The sequence below is a fragment of the Dipodomys spectabilis genome, unplaced genomic scaffold (assembly GCF_019054845.1).
Source record: "Dipodomys spectabilis isolate Male_0828 unplaced genomic scaffold, ASM1905484v1 ptg000081l, whole genome shotgun sequence".
NCBI lineage: Eukaryota > Metazoa > Chordata > Mammalia > Rodentia > Heteromyidae > Dipodomys > Dipodomys spectabilis.
This window is the reverse complement of record NW_024870758.1, coordinates 15,189,860-15,207,281: the sequence shown is the minus strand read 5'-3', so window position 1 is coordinate 15,207,281 and position 17,422 is coordinate 15,189,860. Positions and strand designations below refer to the sequence as shown.

General features: G+C 40.1%; 1 protein-coding gene across 1 annotated transcript in view; it reads right to left on the bottom strand.

Annotated features, from left to right (window-relative positions):
- Window positions 1-16,175, bottom strand: part of Lypd6 (LY6/PLAUR domain containing 6) — a 128,417-nt gene extending 112,242 nt beyond the window's left edge. Inside the window, exon 1 of the mRNA XM_042683568.1 lies at window positions 16,060-16,175. The gene's annotated coding sequence lies outside the window, so the exon portion shown is untranslated. The remainder of the gene's footprint in view (window positions 1-16,059) is intronic.
- Window positions 16,176-17,422: the final 1,247 nt, after the last annotated feature.

Genomic DNA, 17,422 nt, shown 5'->3' with positions numbered 1-17,422 from the left:
CTGTCTGACCTGAAGATTGACTCTCTTCTTTTGTGGATTTTCTCCATCTCATTGCCTTTACAGATTATGAAGCTCCCAAAACTCAGCCCAGATCTCTCTTTCTTCCACAATTCCTCCTTATGTTCCTAATGCTCTATTCCACATCCTCATTGGAAACCTAATTAACACTTGATATCTAGTAGGCGAGGGGTATTTTATCCTTTCCAAATCTGCTCCTTCTCATTCTTTTTGTCCCCGTGACAACCCCACCCTTCAGCCTATCAGGTCACAAACACTAGAATCACTTTACAACTGCTGTCTCATCATGTCCTATATCTTATCCTTCTATATTGCTCCTCTCTTACTCTCATCTTACTCTCTTTCCAAAATAGTCTAAGGATTCCCTTTTTTCCAGCAGGGCTGAATTAATCATCTGAATTAATTCAACAACCGCATAGTCTCCCTTCTTCCAACCTTTCTCCCTTACTACTTAGTCTCATAGCTGACAGTGAAGTTTTAAATCAGATATTAATCTGGTCATTCCTCCATTGAAAATCTTACAACAGCTCCCAACTTATGAAAGAGAGACAGAGACAGCCTCTAAATCCATGCAGTAGGGACAGAGAACCTACCTTTGCATCTTAGAACTTTCACTTTCTCTCTAGAATTTACTCCATTCTGCTACTGGTCCACTGACAAGGGGTTACTACAGCACCTTTGCATTTCTGCCTGGAAGGTGTACTAGTCAACTTTCTGTTACTATAAAAAATATCTGATATAATCAACATGTGAGAAGGAAAGATCTATTTTGACACAATTTTGGATGTTTCAGGACCAATTAACCCATTGCTTTGGGCCTCCAGTGAAATAGTTAGATCATAGAAGGTACATGTGGCAGCTGGCAGATGAGGCTCATTCACCTCATGGCCAGGTGCAAACAGAAACCAATTTCCCACAATCTCCATCAGATGCACATTTCCAATAACAAGTTCTCCCACAGAGTCACCTCTTAAAGGTTCCAATACCTTCTTGAGATGACTAAATCCTAATATTGTTATTTGGGGAACATTCTAGAAGGCCCTTCCCACAGAGGACTCCAGGTCCAAGTGCTCAAGTGATATCTTTACAATGCTATCTTCTGTGACTATCAAACTAAACATTCCCACCTTACTCCTGTCCAGTGCTGATACTTTCTCTCCTTCTGCATAGATTTATGGCCATCTGAAATGTTACATAGTCTCTGATTTCCTTACTTTCCATCCATCTGTCCTATAAAGGACAGGGATTGTTGTGAGTCTTAGTTGCTACTTTATCCCCAGGGGCTTTTGCAACTATTTCTGTCATGTATTTCTACCGAGGATGGAGGTTAGCAAGAGTTGACCCTCAAATATTTGAAGAAAGAGGGACAGAAGTAAATTACAAGTTACATGAGGGCAGATGCTGTATCCTAGATGTTCTTTCTACATTCCTGGGCAGGATTCGGACCCTTGATTGTTTGCATTAGTAAATATAAAATAGTAGGCCATTCAAATTTTTGGATATGTTAATTGTACATAACATTCACATAGTATTAACTGAAGTGACTATATTAACAGATTTTTGAAACTCTTCAAATTTAAATTTATAATCTCTGTTCAAGTATGAATAATCCCAAAATCACCACTAAAAAATGGCTTCTTAAGTACTGACAACATGACACAAATACCTTCTCAAAATGGATGGGAAAGGATATCTCAAGGCTGTCATTCTGAGAAAATGTTACAGCAAATAAAATAAATTTCAATGCCAAGTCTCCAAACAATTTGAATTATTTGTGTCAGTCTGTGTATTATTAAAATAGACAGGTGCTTTAGCAAATCAACTCCACTTTTCCAAATAATGATGTTGGTGATGACTTAGTTAAATTAGTTAGGAATCCAAGAAAGTAGAAGGGTGCAACAGATATAAGCAAGAAGCCTTTCATCTCTCCTATCCTAAAAAATGAATGGTATATTTGTGGTATAAACCAAATGCCTCCCCCAATCCAAACACATATGTTGAAACTGTAAACCCCAATGTGATGGTATTTGAGGTTTGGGCCTTCAGACAAGTAGTCAAGAATGGGATCAGTGTCTTTATAAACAGAGACATAAGAATGTGTTTCTTCTTTCTCTCTGCATTTTCCAGATGAGGATACAAGAACGTATATCAAAAAAATCTTAGCAGACACCAGATTTACCAACACATTGATCTTACTTATACTCCCCACTCTTCAGAACTGTGAGCAATAAGGGTCTGTTATTTGAGACATTCAGTCTAAGGTAATTTGTTTTAGCAGCCCAAACTAACTAAGATACTCTGCCACCCTCCAGTCTTCAACAAGAAATACTCAGAGTCAGTAAGCCTGAAAAACAGGTAGGAAGCCTCAATCTTGCTACACATCCACAGCCTTGCCTATAACACATCAGCAATTAAGTACAGATCAAATGGAAACTAGATTATTTTTCATGTAAGATGGCTTGAAGGTTATATAGAATCTTTCATCCATAAAATGATTAAGCATTCCATAGGGCAAATGCTGTAACATGCCACCAGAAACACTACCGAATGCTTTCACAACACTTGTGTTCAGTGCCATAAAGAGCATCTTAGTTCTATATGAGAAGACTCCGGTCTCTTCCAAAGTTCACTGAGCTGCTATGATTCACAACCAATCACCTGGATGCATCTATTCAGCTCTGTTAAACCTGTAAATTTCTAGTAGACTCCTTTTAGCTTTATCTGTACATCTTTAAAGACAGGAAAATAAACATTAACAGTAATTAGCATCAAGCATTTGCATTACAAATATTTACTTTTAATTGTTAAATAAAGCAGTGTGGGATACCAGGTAATGACCACATTATAGGCATGAAAATGGGGCAATTATAATAAGTACTCCTCATTAACTAATCTGTTCATTTACTCAGTAAACATTGACTAAGTAGGGAAATTCTGGTCATAAGATATCTACCTAGCATCTACTCGAACAGAGCTGGTGATGAGTGATGAACTAAAGTCTCTTTTATAGGGAATAGAAGAGGTAGCTTCTAAAAATAGGAGAGCTTAGTTTTAAAACACACACACACACATACACACAACTGGCATACAATGCAGTGCATAATCCTCTCCAAGACAGCCAAGGAGTTAGGAACCTCAGAAGAAAGCCAATATGACAAAAAGTTTTTATTACAGTAGCAAACATAATTATCAATTATTTACCAAATTTCAAAGTGCAACTTGGAGTTTAAAAGAATATACAATTAGCCAGGCACTGGTGGCTTACGCCTGTAATCCTAGCTGCCCAGAAGGTTGAGATCTGAGAATCACTGTTCAAAGCCAGCCCAGGCAGAAAAGTCGATGAGACTCTTATCTCCAATAAACCATTAGAAAACTGGAAGTGGTGCTGGGGTTCAAGCGGTAGAGTGCTTGCCTTGAGCTGAAGATCTGAGGGACAGTGCCCAAGCCCAGAGTTCAAGCCCCATGACCGACAAAAAGAAAAAAGAAAAAAAAAGAATATACAATTAAACAGATGAAATCAATTGCAATTTTGACTGATTTAAATATCAAATTTAGATTATCTCTGACTTATAAAATTTTACTTTTATCAAACATGTATTAATTGTACATATTAATGGGCCTCAATATATTTCCATATTTGCAAGCAGCATTACTGATCAATTCCAGCCATCCTTTCTCAACTCTTCTTGTTCCCTCCACCAATCTCCCCTCCACTCCTGATCTCTACAAAGAACACATTACACTTTTCTGTACCTGATTTATTTCTCACTTAACAATAATGTCAATTATACCTTTTTTGCTTCACATGTCAGGATTTCATTCTTCTTCACAGATGAACAATATGTGTACATGTGTCACATTTCCTATTGGTAGTTTTCTAAACATAGGCACAAGAAATACTTCAGCTACTTTGCAAAAACATGGGCATGCAGGTTTCTCTTTCATATGTCAGTTTTATACTCAGAAGTTGGACAGTTGGATCATATGGTAGATCTAGTTTGGGTTTTCAAACAAGACTAGAAAAACTAAGTAAGAATACTTACATTTCATCAGAGGTGAGCTTGAGTTCAAATAACAAAATTCAACAAAGATTATTAAAAGTTTGTAAATAAGAAGTCTGGGAATGTTAGTTCAGCAGTTGAAGACATGAGGGAATCTTTGCCTTTCTCCTACTTCAATCTAACCTCTCATTATGCTCATTGCTGATTTGTCATCATCAATTGCAGGATTTTGGCTAAGCCACTTAAAAATTCTTTGTACTTCAGGTCTTTCATTTGTAAAATGTCCAGCATTTGTAAAATGTGCTTATACTTAAGAGTCTCTCAACTTTTACTTCCTGCCTGATCATGTGCTCTAACACATGTAAGGCCTTGGTTTCAATCCTCATCACTACAAAAAGATTTTTTTTAATGTAAGAGGAGAATAGACAACCAGATATTTGAAACAATAAAGCATGTAAATTTAATTGAAAAAGGGAAATATTATCAGATTTTAGCTTTCATATTCTAGCATCACCTAATAAATGATTTCTTAAAGTCATATAAAGGAAATCAAACTCATAGCCTACTTTAAGATGTTGAAGATTACTTATAGCTTACTACAGATGACTCACAGAGAATTCACAAAGTACAGTGATAAAGTAAGAAAAATGGGCAATGTGAATTCTTCTTCTCTCTTCATGACCCAAAGGATCACAGATGACCGACACATTTACTTGACCTTCAGGACCCTTGTAAGCAGAGGCAATACGCAGGGGTGAACCACCATGCTCGATCCTGGACAGCTACACCCATGAAACAGCCCAGATTTCAGATTCCTCCCCATCTGACCAAGGAGGAATCTGGCAAAAGCCAAACACAAAATACAAATAGAAAAAAAAATACAAAACACAAACCCAAGGCTGATAACATGGGGAGAAGTGATAACATGAAGACAAAGGAAAAACTGGGACATACTTGCATGTGGATTCTGTACTCATCTTTTTATCTTTGTTACAGCTCTGAGAATGATTGCACTGCTTTGCTTAGAATTCTTTGCTCAGAGCAAAGTCTAAGTCTTTTACAAATTGTTCATCTCTAAAATATTACTCCCTCTATTAATATAGATGTCTCAATAATTTCACTACTGTGTATGTGCATGCATGCATATGCACATGCACTTAAGAAATTCATTATTTGTTTTGTGACCACTTGTGATTCGATGCAATCTAAAATATAAAAGTAAGCCAGAAATGTTGTAGCTTGCATGTTTGTACTCATGTGTCTCTATTAAAGTAGAAGTAGAGATTTCCTAATAGACTGTAATTATGATCAAAAGGATTTTGCTCAACATACTTCTTCTAAGTAAGAAGAAAGGGGGGCAGCTGGAAAATAAACTAACTAGCTTTCCAGAATTTAAAAGCAGTAGGACCTCAGACATCAACTCGTCTAATATTTTGAGTTGACCCTCCAGATGAGCCCTATGAGTACCAATGTAAGATAGGCTGAGGATTTACTGATGGCTCTACTTACTTGCAGATACCTAATGTGGACATTCAGTCATACAAACTTCTGAAAAGTCCTATAATTTATAAAACAAACACATTACTTAACTCACTGCTTCCCAAACATACTTGTCTTTCACCATCACATTTTTTTCCCCTTTGTGCAATGCCCCAAAGCAGTTGTCAGTGTAAATCCTGTTCAGGAGGTACTGATGCTGCACATTTTACAAATGAAGGACCTGAAGTACAAAGAATTTAACTGGGCTTAGCCAAAATCCTACAATTGATGATGACAAATCAGCAATGAGCATAATGAGAGGTTAGAAAGAAGGAGGAGAAAGGCAAAGATCCATCTTTACATCTGCATTTCACCAAGAAGTAGCCTCCCCTATGTCCCATTCAGTCTTCTTGCTTGTACTTCGTCTCTCAACTTTTACTTCCTGCCTGATCATGTCCTCTAGCTTGGATTCATCTATTAATGAGCATGCACTTCCCTCCCTCAGGGAAGTCTTTAATACTAATCTTCTAGGCTCTAGAGTTGAGACAATGACTTGCCAAGGGAGTGGTTTAATAATGAAATTGGCACTATTAAGACAGATGGAGCTTTCTGGTTCTCCTCAAATTTATTCCTGATTAAGTTTAGGGATTCTCTTGATAAGACCAGAAACAACTCATGGTTTCCTTACATTGGTTATGAAGTAGGTGGTGCTTTAGCTCTTTCAATGCACTCTTTCCCATTTCTCATGCCCAATCTAGCTCAGGATATTGAAATGCCAGAACTGCCCAGGAGTTATAGGAAATGAACTTGCCTGCAAGGTCTCACAAAATGCTATAGCACCCTACATTCCTTGAATATGCATGGCCCAGATGAAAATTGCACCTTCTAGCAAATGTCTCTCCTACATAATTTCCACACCAAGAAGAAAGTAACACTACATACAACACATTTCTTTAAAATGCTATTCCAATCTGTGAAATTCATTGCCTTTCATTTAGACAGTTGAGTTGAGTTTCTAAACAGCCTGGTGAGAAAATTTCCTTCATGTTATGATGGTTTTCACTTGCGTGGCATGCCAATACCAAAAACTAAAACAGTAATTGACATTGGGACTAAGAGGAATTTAACCCTTCTCATTTCTAAGACTTCTGTGGAATTAATGCTGATCCAACCACATCTCATCTAGTGCTCCTTAATACAACATTTTTAATCAGTTTTGATAAACAGTGATCTCTGATTATAAAGTGCCAGCCCTGTGCACATCACTTCCACCTGTACAGGTGGGTTTATGGAAGACAGCATTTTTAGTTTCATAAGACAATGTATGTTGTATCCATATACAGAAAGTTTTTTCTATCACCCTCTATATTATTCTGTTAAAAGGAGAAAATGCATTCAACATACTCAATGTATGTGACTCGGAAGCTACTCAGTGACTTAGAAAAATAGGCCATGGCGGAAAAAAAAAAAAGTGGTAGAAAATTGCTCATGAATAATTAAAGCTGAATAAAGGGAAGAGGAATGCCTATGCCTATTTTCTATTTTGAATTTTCAATTAAAAATAAAAATTTAGGCTGGGCGCTTGTGGCTCACACCTGTAATCCTAGCTACTCAGGAGGCTGAGATCTGAGGATCATGGTTCAAAGCCAGCCCGGGCAGGAAAGTCCATAAGACTCTTATCTCCAATAAACCATTAGAAAACCAGAAGTGGTGCTGTAGCTCAAGCAGTAGAGTGCTCACCTTGAACTGAAGTGTCCAAGCCCAGAGTTCAAGCCCCACGACCAACAAAAAATAAATAAAATAAAATATAATAAATAAACATTTAGAAGGACTCTTTCAGAAAGCCAGTGCTGCTGAGTACTGTGATGCTCTCTGACTTTTACTATGGTATGAGAATGTCACACAGATCATGGGTGCCTCTGGGCTCAGAATCTGTTTCCTGACACCCTCCATACCTGGCAGGTATTGCTAGGACCCCAGGAAGGAAAGGTTCTGAGAAGCACCTTGAGGTCCTCATCTGTTCTTAGACATGCAGAAGCCAAAGCTAGGTGGCACATAATACAAAACCTGACCTTTCCATGTGAACAATCCGTTGTGATTCCACATGGATCTTTATGGCTCTTCTCTACTGTCATTCTATTCAACAGATGTATTCAGAGCTTAGTCTGTGCTAGACAATATATTTGGGACAGCATCCAAAAGAAATAAGTCACTATATAAATAGTAAGCTAGGATGCAATAAAGTATATGTCAGTACAAAATACAGTTATAAGTAAAGGTGAAATTCACAGCGATCAGAGAATCAGCTTTTGAAGAGCTGATATTGAACTAGTCCTTGAAGGATAAAAAGGCTTGTCATCTTGAGCTAATAGACAAAGGCCACTCCTAATCGAGGGTCCATCTGAACACGGACTGATCAGCACTGCCGTAAAAGTTTCTGTGAATTCACTTGGTTGAGTGATTGGGAAACTGAATTAAAAGAGTTTGTTAAAAGAAAAAATCCTATGAAGTGAAACATAAAAGAAAAACCATGTATTTCTAATACTATTCCTTTGATCTACAGAAAACCACTACATAAATGTAGACTGTTACTTCTACTAAAGTCAGTATTCTTAAGTGGCAATATTTTTAGGAAACTTGAAAGTGGATTTATGAAAAATTCTAAGAAATTAAATGTATTCTACATGAAAAATCAAATTCTGTATGGTGAAAAAGAACAAATTCTGAGGAGATGTGCTTGATTTTTGAAATTATTCATTACAGATCTATCATCCCAAAAGCCAGGACTTCTTATATGATTAACTTAGTTGGGTCTGTATATCTAAATTATGCTATACTTTCAATTAATCAAAATTGTTTTATTAAATCCTACTCCTCTGGGAATGTGAGGTTTAATGAGTGGAATTTCAAGATGTTATAATCGAGGCAAATGACCCCCAGACACTGAGTGACCAACTGATTAAAGGTCAGCCTGCCAGTTAAACTAGAGGAAACCAAATGATTTGCCCAAGGTCATGCAGGGAGAAAAAGATTACAACACCGTAGAGCCAGACCTCCCTATGCCTTCACTTTCCACTGCTTAATCACATAGAAAATGAACAAAACCTCTTACAAGCAGGTGGAGTACTTTAGCTGAAGAGTCATGCTGATAAAAAAAAAAAGCCAGAGGAAAATAAATACTATTATTCTAAGTACAAATAACTACATACATTATCTAAATTGCTTTAATGGTATAAAAAAACAAGTATTTCTAGTTGTCTTGAAAATAAACTTCATACAAACATTTGCTAATTTATTATACTGGTGGTATGGAAGAAGGGAAAAATATAATAATGCAACCTTTATTGCTCCTGCTTTTTAGGGCATAAACATATGAAGAAATATAGTTTTGAAAACGTTCACCCAGATCCTACAACCCCAAAACTAGTAAAGTATTGGTATTTAGTCATTCAGAATAAAGATGTTTATTGTGGTAAGCTATAACTTTGAAAGGTAAGTAAAGCATAACTTAGTGGTAGAATGATTATCTAACACTGCATGAGGATCTGAGTTCATCCCCTATGGTATGTATGCATGTATGTATACATGTGTGTGTGTGTATATATATGTATACACACACACACATACACACAAAGCAGAAGTAGTCAGAAAATCCTGGATTAAGAATTCTAACATCTAAGGCTTCTAAAAGGCTCATCAGAGATAAAGATTTTGTGCATAATATTATTTTGCCTAATGACCCATTGTGTGATAATTATTCAGAATATACCCAAATATTTGTTAACCTTTTTTAAATTTTACTCTTCATCGTCTTGACAAAAGTAGAGTAGGCAGAAATGATACACAGGAGATAAGAAAATTACACTCTTTGAGTTTGTACTGTATGAAAATTTCTTGTTTTCAAATAATAATGGATGTATTCTAGTTTTAAGGTTTTTATTTTCATGATTAACAGCCCAAATTCTCTTTTTTTGTAACTATGTGCATTAGAATTTGACTTTGAGTTATCTACTTAGCTACTGCAGCACCTTGATTGGGGTGAGAATGTCACGGGAACCAGTCGCAACAATGACCCCTAATTAGTAGCCTGGAGAAAACTTTGAAATGTACCTGATGGGTTTTTTCTGAGGGCTGAGATACTCTTAACTGAGCCCTTTGAGGATTGTCCATTGAGTATAGTTGTGGAGGTGGGAGGGAAGGGATGGTAGGGGAAAAACAAAGGATGAGGTAACAATGCTTGATATGAAATGTACTCATTACCTTGCTCATGTAACTATAACCCCTCTGTACAGTATTTTTACAATAAAAATGTATTTTAAAAAAAAGCCAGTGTCTGGGGTCTGGTGAAGGCTCATGTCTGCCTCTTGGATGCACATTGCTCTTTTACCCTCACAAAGCAGAACTGTCATGAAATTCCCTTCCATCTATTGCAGAAGGGTACTGATTCCATTCAAAACCAACACTACCAATGAGGGGTTAGGTTCCAACATAAAACTTTGGAGTATACCAATATTCATACTATTAAAATATTCAGCTACAGGCTGGTCACCGGTGGCTCATGCCTGTAATCCTAGCTACTGAGGAGGCTGAGATCTGAAGATCGCGGTTCAAAGCCGGGCAGGAAAGTCCGTGAGACTCTTATCTCTAATAAAACCACTAGAAAACGAGAAGTGGTGCTGTGGCTCAAGCAGTAGAGTGCTCACATTGAGCTGAAGAGCACAAGGACAGTGCCCAAGTCCCGAGTTCAAGCCCTAAGACTGACAAAAAAAAAATCAACTGCAATACTAATAACCAATAGTTTGGGATATAAAATGCTCCCTTGCACATGGCACATGTGGTAAGCAAGGGTACATGGTAGTGGTGAACCCAAGTCAAATTCTGTAAGAGAGAAAATCCAGAGCCAAGGAGATAGACAAAACACTCATCCAAAACACAGAAACAACATAAACTGAAAAATGGATCCTAGTGGCAGGAACTAGAACAAATGTTAACAATAAACTAGAAGATCCCAGATGATAAGCACACATCCCTTCTGTAGGCCAGGAAATGATACAAGTGTGTCAGAGGATAAAATGGGCACTCTTCTTATTTCAATTATCTGTGAACCTATGAAAGTACTCAACTTTATGAATTAGGCACACTGAATCAGAATTAACTGGTAGATTCCTCTGTTCCAGGAGCCAAAGGATTATGTTGTCAGGGAAAAGGAAACGGACTTATTCTCTGTCTCATAAGGTTTACATTGTACAAAACAATTAGTGACCAGACACAGTGGCTTAGGCCTGTAATCCAGCTTTTTGTGAGGGAAGCATAGGAGAAACTGTATGTGGTTCAAGGTCATCCTACACAACAAATTAATGAATCCCAGTCTCTACAAACAAGCTGTGTATGATGAGGCACATCTATAACCCAACTTACATAGGTCTACTTTAGGAGTAACATGGTCCAAGGCTGGCCAAAGAAAAAGTACAAGACCCTACCTGAAAAATAACTGAAGCAAAAAGGGATAGGGTTGTGACTCAAGTGATAAAACAGTTGCTGGAGAGTCTGAGTTCAAATCATAGTACCATCAAAAATGAATGAAAGAGCTGAGCACAGGTGGCTCACACCGGTAATCCTAGCTACTCAAGAGGTGGAGTTATACGGATAGGGCTTAAAGCCAGGCCCAGAAAGAAAGTGTGTGAGATTTCATCCAAAAGGCAGACATTAAGCAAAAAATAAGCTAAGGGACAACAGCACTCAGGTCCTGAGTTCAGCATGGCAGAGGGGGAGGAGAAGAGAGAAAGGGAGAGAGAAGAGGGAGCGAGAAGAAAGAGAGGGAGAGGGAGGGGAAGAGGGAGAAGAAAGCAATTAATTACATTTTCATTATGTTTCTTCATATTCTAATTATCTATGGCAAAAAATTAATACCTTTAGGGTTCCTGGTTCTATCTATAAAAAACACTGGTGATCATCTTCAACCTAATAGCACACACACACACACACACACACACACACACACACACACACACACACACACACAATCATTTTAACATGCTGCACTTTAAAAAGAGAATTCAGAGGGAGAAAATCAGACAAACTTTTCAAGATTGTCAGGTATTATAGATTATAAAGACAGGATCATCAACAAATGATCCTGTCTTTATAATAAAACCATATGAAAGTGACAGTTGTGATAGATCTTTTTCTCATAATGTTTTTTCCTTCTAAGAGTAATACATTTTCATTGTAGGAAATTTGAATAACAAAACCCATAAAACCACTTGTAATCCCATATTACCCAGAGAGAATCACTATTAATATTCTAATATGCTCTCTCCATTGACAGATGAATAGATAGAGGACTTTTTTTGACTGCAGTTTTTAAAATGGTATCACACTAATATAAAGTTTTATATCTTACCTTTCTTTCGTTCTTTTTTTTTCACTTAACATTGACTTTAACTTGGTGGACAATTTTTTTTTAAATAGTTGAGAGATATCAGCCAGTTATGATGTCTGCTGATGGAAAAGAATTTAAAACCATCCGTTATAAGTGCATTTGAGATTGCTTTTTTCAAGTACACTTATCTTCAATCTTCCACTTTCACTTTAATCTTCTATTATTTTTCTTGCCACTTAGGTTGTCTTTTAAGTTATTCCCATAGCTCAGCTTCATAACTTGGTCTTTACTTAGCATAAGAACTGCTGTTGTCTGTAAACATTTGGATGTGTTAAATAAGGCTATCTCCAAACAACTTCCTAGAAGCACCTATTTGTCCACTCAGAAGAGCCTCCTGATCTCCATTTTATTTCTTACTTTTGGCCAAACCTCTTTTTCATAATAAACAATTGTAAGGAGGAGAAAACTGGGATGTGTTACTTGATTGGGCTTTTTGAAAGATTTTTTTTAATTATGTGTTCTGCAACATTTTTACAACAAGCATATTTTCTCCCTTTGGCAATACATTATTTCTCCAAAATAAAACATTTTTGGCTATAATCCATTGTCTTTGAATATAAATCAGCTTCCAAGATATAGATCTGGTTTGATGGCCCCAAGGTCCTTCCTAAGACTCTTTCTTGGACACAATCCCCTCAAGACACTAGCCACTGAGACAGTGGCTACACCCAGAGGTGTAGTCATCTAGGAGCCAAGTGTCATCTGCAGACTTGGGTCAGAGCTATCTGGTCTTGGGTCTTGGTGATTTATCTGTATCTAGGCTGTTAATGAGGCTTGGGACATCCTGAGTACTTGCCACTTCTGGATCTATTACCTCTAAGGTGAGTACAGCTTTAGAGAGTATGAGCACAAGAATATTACTCAGCAAAAAACAAGAAAAAAATCATTTACGTTCTAATTTATTTCTCTCCAACTCTGAGGACATGTTTCCATGAGGAAAGCCCAGTGCTTCCACAATTCTCACTTCACTGTGCTTTAGAAACCACTTGTAAGTATTTCTTTTTTCAAATTTATTTTGGCTCCCTCAGGTCTATGTGCATATGATCCCTCACCCTTTATAGGCTCAATTTTATGACTTAACCCTTCAGTATTCCTTTTTCATTATTTGTAAATGTTCCCTTCTTGCCTTTAATTTTTCCCAATGTATTTATGATTTTAAGGACCTGAGTACAGGTCCCATGCTAAGCACCTGGCATGCATTACAGCTTCAATCTCAGGTGCTACCCTGGAAAACTCATTGGCAAGGAATTTCCCCATGTATACCTATAACCTACAATAAAACTGATACATACTAGGAAATCACTAAATAGTTGATGAACGAATAAATAAAAAAACTGCATAAGTGTATTCACGTGTCACAAAAAAGTAAACCAAGCACAGAGGTTCACTTTCTGAAGTCCAACAGTACAAGAGAGGCCCAGACTTGAACCCAAAGCCCACGTGCTTATTCAGGACTTACTACTAGTAAGTTCAATATCTACACACATTCATGCAAGCAAAAATTAACCCATGTACGACAATAAATATTATGCAATGTCACAAATAAATATCATAAGCAATAACTTTCTAAGGAAAGATCCGCAAATGGTGGGCCTTTAATAATCAGAGAGGCAGATACCTATAAGATTTCTTGTTGCTAGCTATGCAAGTAATAATATAATTTCTCTTTAATCAATGTCTTCTACCAATTTTCTAACTAGTTAAGAAGGATTTCGGGGCTTTTCAAATATGAATGCTCCTTCCCTCTCCCTCTAAGTGGTTCTGGGTTTAAGCGTGTTTAGTCAATTCTTTCTAAAGTAAGAATAGCATTAAGGAAATAATCACTTAGGAATTCATTGTTAATTGACTATACACCTTATGGAGAGTTACTGCTAATATGGTATAAAGCTTACATATTTCTCAAATAACCCTGCCACTACTGGCCATTTGATTTGCCTGAAACACTACTATTACAAAACCATTCTTCAGGGTTTTGGTTACGTGTACCTTTTAACAACTCTGTAGTAAAATAATACAATAAACAGAGTGGTTCCTTGTTAAGTCTCTTCTAAAACCTCTATTTGCCCATACATTGGTGGAAGCCAAGTGACACTAAGCAGAAAGCAAGATAATTTGTGAGAGACACATACTATCTTTGAGGGTATAGGTTAAACAGTAAAAAAGGGAACAGAAATTACAAGTGGGCCAATACCAAAGATTTAATTCTGCAGGAAGAGAAGGAAGGAAAAGGGGAGGGAGAGAAGGAGAGAAGGGGGAGAGGGATTTGAAAACCACTTGAATTTGAACTACGATATTCACAGATCAGTCACTGAAAGATACAGTTTTTGCATCTGTAAAATGGAAGTGAGAAAAAATATGGCTTCCTCACTTTAATAGTAGATTCCATGCTCCATGAAAACAGTATAGTATGATACAATGTGTGTTTATTTTTTAACATGACATTACTTGCCTATAACGTGCCCACTTTCGCATTCTGTACTAACAACATTCCTGTTACAAAGCTATCAACAGCTTCCAAATGTAGCCCCACCAATTCTGTCTATCTTTTTTGGTTCGGATGGGTTTCTACTATTTTTAACCGAAGGAACCAATACACAATTTCCAGCCAGCTCTGTGTGCTTTCAGGCTTACTGGGTGCTCTCAGGACTAGAGTGTTGTACACCTCTGTATAAACAAGGAAACCTCTTTTAAGTTCTGTCTCAGGCTGCTGCCTTTGGTTGAGGTAGAAACTAAAATTGAAAACAGATAGATGTTTTACATTTAAATAGGTTTAACATAAATGTGCATTAAGCCATTTCATGGACGATTGCACAAATATCTTTTGCAAACTTGGTGCACGTGAATACATATACAGTAACCATTTGTGCCTTCTAGAGAAATAAGGCACAGATCCGAAATTTTAAACAGCTACTTGGAGTTCCTCTCACTGGAAAGAAAATGTAATGGCTTTAAGGGAATTGCTCTAATAATATCATGGCATCTGCAATGGCTGGCCAGAGCAGTGCAGAACACAGTATATGTTACTGCAACTCAACTCAACAAGAAATAAGCTTCCCCCTGGAGAATCTAAACTCCCTTGCCTCCCACAAAGAAAATTGAATTTTGGAGGTCACACCTTGAGCAGGTGACCAGAGGGAGAAGTTTTTTTTGACATGGGCTCTGCCATGGCAAGGCTATTCTTATAAAAGATCCGTTTCCACTTCCCCAACCCCCTCCCCAAATTAAAACAAGTCTTTGGAGTGCCAGAGGATAGCAAGTTGATTGTGACACTAAAGATGAGACCACGCCTGGCAAAAATCATGTCCAAACATCAAGTTTGGGGCCTCACCGTGAAAGGCAGGGTCTATACGTGGGGAAAGAAGGGGTAGCAAAAAGGGACAAGAAATGACGAGACTCTAGTGGGAAGAGAGAGAAAGAGAGAGACAGAGACAGAGAGACCAACGGATAGACGGACTTAGGTAGAAATTGATTGCTTAGTCAAATATGAATCAATCAACTCAACTGCTGTTCCCAGAGAGTTAAATAAAATTATCAAAAGAAAAACCATCACCCAGTCCGGCCTACGCGAATTCCCTCCTCCCAGGAGGCTGTACAGGTCCCACCCGGGGTCGTCGGGGTGGGTGGTCCAAGGCCCCAGCGTGATCTAGCAGCCCGGCGGCGCTGCCCTCACCGCACCGCGCCTCCAGCAGTGGCTCCGGGTGGCCCAGGGAGCCGGGCCACTGCCGCCGCCCCCCGGCAGGCAGCAACCTGTGGGGTGCTGCCACTCCTCGGCCAGCCCGCCAGGGAACTCTGTCGGGCTGGAGTTGCAGGTGGATGGATGCACGCCCGGCTGAGCGAAGGGAAGGGGTGGGATGACTCGCGGCGAAGATGCCTCCAGCCGGGAACTTGGCCACCGCTGACCTTTCCAGGCCACCCCGGGGCTCTCCGGCGGCGCCGCGCACACGCCCCTCGCTCCGGACTGCCCGGGCGGCGGCGCGCAGCGATCCCGGCTCCCTGCACCCCCGGCCGGGGTGCCCAGGCTGCGACCCGGGAGCCCCACTCCCGGGCTTGGCCCAGACCCCTTGCTGACCCGGCCGGCTGGCACCCGCCGCGTCTCCCCGGAAGCCCGCTTTTACTCACCCCGGCTGCGCGCGGATTCCGGCCGCCAGAGGCAGCCCGCTGCCCCATCCCACAAACACTGCGGCGCCCCCAGAGTGTGCAATGCAGAGCCCCGCCAGCGCGCGGCCCGAGCCCGAGAGCGCAGGGAGGGAGCGAGGGAGGGAGGGAGGGAGGAAGAGAGGAGAGGGAGGGAGGGAGCTTGGCCAGGAGGGGCAGGGGGGTGCCGGGGACCGCACGCGCGCCACTCCCACTCGCGCTCGGCACTTGCCACCGCCCCTAACTGCGGCCGGCCAGCCGGGCCTCGCGGCTCGCGGGACCAATCAGCGAGCGCAGGAGGAGCCGAGCCCTCCACGGGACGCGCTCATTGGCCCGGCGCGCGCGACCCAACTCCTGGAGAGTTGGCCCAGAGCTCAGACTCTGCGAACTCGGGACTGCCACGCACCGGTGGGGCTACCCTGGCGCCGGGCTCCGAGCCCCCAGAGTGAGCGGAAAGAGGGGTGGGGGATGCGATTTGGGACCTCCTCGGGGAAGCTGCTCCCAGAGCGCATCCAGAGCTAACAGTGTTTGGTCAGGTGGCAGATTCCTTCCTGTGGATCACCACCCCACCCGTCCTGGACCAAATCTCTCTCCCTACTCCGCTCTTGGATGAAACTTTTGCCCCTCAACTGAAGAGCAATTCCAGCTCCAAACCCAAGGCTGGTAGAAGCCACTAGACTTTTATAATAAAAGGCCCAAACTTCTGGATAGACAATGGAGGAGGGAGTTTACACGTGGGAATTTGGTTTCAGAATTTGGTGGCAAACACCCAGAGGCGTGCTTCTCGACCTTCTGTCAAACCCTTTACTTAAGCAATGATCTCCTTCCTCCTTCCTTCCCACTTCTCCTGTCCACCCAACCCTCTGTGGAAAATTTTTCTCTTCCTTGTACATTATGTCTAAAAGCGCCTGAACATTTCAGTTTTGCTTCTCAAGAAGTGGAACCCATTCCTATTCCTGGCCATCGGAAATCGTACTAGGAGCTGATGGGGAGCTGGGATGACCAAGGAAAGTCCCAGAGAATGTCCGGAGGGAAAGAGGATTCCATGGGCAGGCTCCAGAACTGGGAACTGGAGACCAACCACCTCGATAATGTCTGGATGACTGGTACCTTCCCTGTAGGAGTATCTCTTCCAGGCAGGGTGACCTGACACCACGGCTACATTGATCCACTTTGAATTTCTTCTTCCTTCTCCTTGGAATTTCTATTCCTAGAACCTTTATCAAAACTTGTCCAAATCTCTCTGTTCCTCTCTTCCCCAGAATCTACTCTCTCTCAACATAAAAATACTCTTACCTGCCGCCCCCTCTCCCCACACACACCGCACACACATCCTCTTCTTTCCTAG